This window comes from Ursus maritimus (genome assembly GCF_017311325.1).
Source record: "Ursus maritimus isolate PB19 chromosome X unlocalized genomic scaffold, ASM1731132v1 scaffold_X1, whole genome shotgun sequence".
NCBI classification, from domain to species: domain Eukaryota; kingdom Metazoa; phylum Chordata; class Mammalia; order Carnivora; family Ursidae; genus Ursus; species Ursus maritimus.
The window spans coordinates 66,642,539-66,647,203 of NW_024423319.1; positions in this window are offsets into that span (position 1 = coordinate 66,642,539).

The window sequence follows — 4,665 nt, forward strand, 5'->3', positions numbered from 1 at the left end:
TACCATACTCATTGGCTGGGGAAGCAACACTGTCAGGTGTGCGAAGATGGATTTGGGTTAAGATATGCTACATCAGGGCCCCTAAATTCGCCCCTTTCAATGGCATGTGTTTCATTCCAAGTATAGTGTGTTTCAATAGGTCTGGCTTGCAGCACGACAGTGGGGTCCCAGTGGAAATTGAGTGGTTCCCCTACCCACCCAGGGATGTAAAGTAATCACCCATTCCAGTAAGACATTCAAGTACAAATCCCAGTAGATAATGCCTTTCCCAGGTATGATGGAGCTTGGTGTTCTCAGCAGCAAAGAACATTGATCTGTGGTGAGAGTTGGGACAATGACTGTTTCCTGTGACTTCCATACCTTTCTGATAGTGGGTGTCTTGACAGGGGTCCCCAGTTTGGCATATGGGACAACAGGCTCTACTGGTTGATCATTGAAATGTATTAAAGCTTGGGGTAGTACTTTAGTTCACCTGGCCAAGGTGGTTTTACCTGTTAGTAATTTAATCTGCTGCTTTACTATTTCATTCTTCCTTTCTACTAACCTTGCTACTTGCAGGTTATAAGGGAGATGGAACCTCCATTAATGTCATGTTATTTTGCCTACTCTTGAACATAATGACCCTTAAAATGTGAGCATATTTCTACATAGTACTCAGCTTCTCTAATGCCCTAATGGTAGTAGCCTGGCTTATGCAGCAATGGGAAGGCTTGGGTTAGGCCAAATGCAGTGTCCACACAGACAAAGGCATATTTCAAACCCTCAGTTGGAGGGATGGGGCCAATATAATCAATTTGCCAATCTCTCACTGGTGGAGCTCTGGTGGATGGCTCCAGACTCCTTTGGCGGTTGCCTTGGGCATTGTTTAGAATGTATGGGAATGCTGTTATTGCATTAACCAAATCACTGTATTTCAAGGGCAATCCACTATTCTTGGCAATATGCCATCCCACCTGGCCACTGTGGTGACCGACCACTCTTCCGAAGCACCCAATCTGCTGTATGTACTGAAGGGTCAGTTGCTAGGGGTTATACTTGGGCTAAAGGGTATCAGTGCCTTAGAAGCTGTGATAGGGAAGATAGTGAGGGCTGCCTCAGGCTCTTGCAGGCAAACCCAAATGTGTTTTCCACATATACAACCCTACAAGGGATTCATAATTATCCACCCCTCAGCTTCCCATTATCCAAGAAATTGGTTTAATCCTTTTAGATCAGCCCAGCTGTCAGTCATGGTTAATGGCCAAGGCTCATGAGCAATCACCAGCCAAACTGCTCTGAGTTCAGCCCCCTGGCTGCTGTGGTTTGTTCTGTTTCCATCCAGATGGTGTCAGTGTTGGGCTGAATAGAGTGACTACAGCCCATGTGGAGGATGCCCTGACCAGACCTATCTGTATGCCAGGCATCAGCAGAAATTTCCTCCACTCCTCTCTACAGGATGCAGGGGCCACCACAGGAACGTGTGAGGGTATCTGGAGAATCTACATACTCTACAGGGCCTAGTAGCTCCTGCATTTCTAGAGACAGTGGGCTGGTTAACATGGTGCTCTTTTGCTGCAAATAAGCATGCCACTTAGTCAAAGTGGGAGTTTGAGCCATGGCAGAGGTGGGTTAATGGCACATATTCTCAACCCACCCCATAATAGGAAGTGAAGTTCTTACTATGATATACTGTTCCTTTATGAGAGGCTGTACCTGAAGGAGTTCTGTGTACACTGCTAAAAGCTGTTGATCTATGGGGGTGCCTGGGTGGTGCAGCTGGTTAAGCATCTGACTCTCGTTTCGGCTCGGGCTAAGATCTCAGGATTGTGATCTTAAGAGTCATGAGATTGAACCCTGTTTGGGCTCCGCCCTCGGTGCAGAGTGTGCTTGGGATTCTCTCCCTCTCCCTTTGCCCCTCCCCCTCACATAAATAAATAAATCTTTTTAACAAAGCTGTTGCTCTATGGAGGTGTATTGGGTTTCTGCCCACTTTCAGAGCTGTGACCAAAATCCTAGAGGTACTCACTCTCCTTCTGTTGTCTCTGCCACAGTGCTCAACCAATACCTTCTGGAATCACAGATACACCTAACTCAAATGATAGACCTGCTTGGGAGATGCCCAGAGCCTTAATTGGCCTTACTAGTATTTTTGTATTCTCAAAGGTAGATTTTTACTCTTATCCCCAGACCTTTCTTCATCAAGTGGTATAAGGGATGGAGGCACTGTGCCAGGTTGGGAATAAAAGTCTTTCAAAGCCTCAAAATCCCTACAAAAGCTTGCACCTCTTTCACATTCTTAGGGGTCATATAGGCTTGCATCTTGTGAATTACAGCTTCAGGACAATGCATATCTTGGCCAACCATACAACTCCCCAAAACTTTATGGATGTGCCCAAACCTTGCATTTTCTGTGCATTTACTGTCCATTCTCTCCCTTGCCAATGTTCTAGCAAAGTTTGCTGAGTGTCTTGCAGCACAGGCAAGTCGTCACATGTTAACATTATACCATCAGTGTAATGAGTACATTTTACTGATATGGGGAAGGAGAATGGAGACAAATCTCAAGCTACCATCACATAACATATTTTGTGTATGTGCAGTAGCCTTGGGGAAGCAGTTGAAAGATCTATTGTTGCCCCTCTTACATGAAGGCAAATTGATCAGGCCAGGGGTATACTGAAAAAAAGCATCTGCTAAGTTCAGGACAACATGGTACACTCCTAGAACCATGGCCAAAGTATCTAAGATGATGATAGTATTGGGCATAGCCACATGGATGTGAGGGCACTCCCTTGTTCAGTTCTTGGTAGTCCATGGTTATCTGCCATAAGCCATTTAGCTTTTTTTAACTGGCCATACCAGGCTGTTGAAAGCAGCATGGGCGTGTATTATAGTTGGCTCCAGTGCCAAACAGAGCTGTCACCTTTTGTTTATTTCTGGAGACCAGTGAATAGTGAGTTTAATGTGAGGTCTCCCATCACCCACAATGGCCCTCAACTGGATGCAGTATTGGTCTGTAGCCTGTATCTGGGGCATGTGAAGCACTCACCTGGAATAGGACTGTATCCCTGAGGCCTCTGCTGGAGCAGGTGGGGCATCAGGGATGGTAGGGGCAGGTGGGGCAGGTCTGAATTGTTCACGTTTAAAGGCTTTCCAAAGGCTAACCAACATAGTGTTGGATCGCTGATCTATCTTTCCAGGTGGGGTTCTGGTAGCATGGAGGTCAAATCACATTTGCTTCTGGGTTACTTTTACTGGACAGCTTTACAGCTGATTGGGATAGACTTTTGGCTCTCCAAGCTCCCTTTCTGTCTCAGGTCTTTCCCATAGTCCATACCCATTCCTGGAATTTGTCAGTTTCCCCCCGGTCAGCAGTTGATTACCCAACATCGTAAATGTCTTATCTCATGACTGGGCTAACATGGATATCAGTATCCTATACCGGGTGCTGAAGTGGACTGAAGTATCTTGCCTGTCATTTCTGCAGTAAATGTGGCCCAGTGAAAGCAGGGGCAGAGATTGCTTGTTTCATTCTCAACTCCCTAAGTATTTGTTGTAACTCCTCTATAGATTGTGCTCGGGAGATTCCCCCTATTGGGCCAAGCCTCCCTGCAGGCTAGTATAATCCAATCTATAAGGGAGTAAGTACCTTAAACCCCCTGAGCACTATGCACGCGCTGCCAAAGGGCAGGTTATGTGGTGATGTTCATTTTCTCTGTTTCCTGACCTGTTGGAGAAATGCCATTGCATTTCTGGCCCCCTGACCCCTGGATCCCATAGCTGCACTAACCATGCCTGGATACTTACTCTGGCCTTTTGCTGCAATGTGGCAGCTATATCGGTAAGTTCAGTAGGAGTATATTCTCTCATCATGAACATTTCCCGAACTGGGGGCTGCACTGTTGGTTGGGGCTGTTGCTGTGCTCTTGCTTTTCTTTGTATTAGGGCTTGAACAGCAGGGAATTTTGTGTGTTTCACTCTCAATCACAACATCCTCCCCTTCACTCTCCTCCCTTTTCCAGAGATTCCACCTGTTAGTATCCCAATCAGGTTTTGTCACAAGCTCTCAGACTTTAATCTGCAGTAGCTGGATATAGGTTTTCTGCGTTGACTTTTTTGAACTTGAAAAATGTACCACTTCTTAAGTCTGGTTTCCATAGTTTCTGATGAGAAATGGTGTTCGTGTGAATTGTTTTCCCTGTATAGATGAGGTGAAATTTTGCTCATTGATTCTAAGATTTTTATTATGATTTTATTTAATTTTATTTACCTTTAGTCATTGGAAGTTTAACTATAATGTGTCTTGTTGTGGACTTCAACAAAATCCTGCATGAGCGTTAATCAGCTTCTTGAATTTGTAGGTTTAAATATTTTCCCTAATTTATGAACATTTCATAATTTGATTACTTTTTCAGCCCCATGATCCTTATTCTCTCCTTCTAGAACTTTGGTAACACAAATATTGTGTCTCACTGGTCCCTGAGAATCTATTCCTTTTTAAGTCTATTTCCTCTTGCTGTTCAGATTGGTAATTTCTATTGTTCTGTCTTTTAGTTTACATATGCTTTCCTCTGTCTTATTCACTATGCTTTGAGTTTATACATAGTGTTTTAAATTTTGATTATAGTTTTCAGTTCTAAAATTTCAGTTTGGTTGTTTTTTATGTCTTGTATTTCTTTTTTTTTT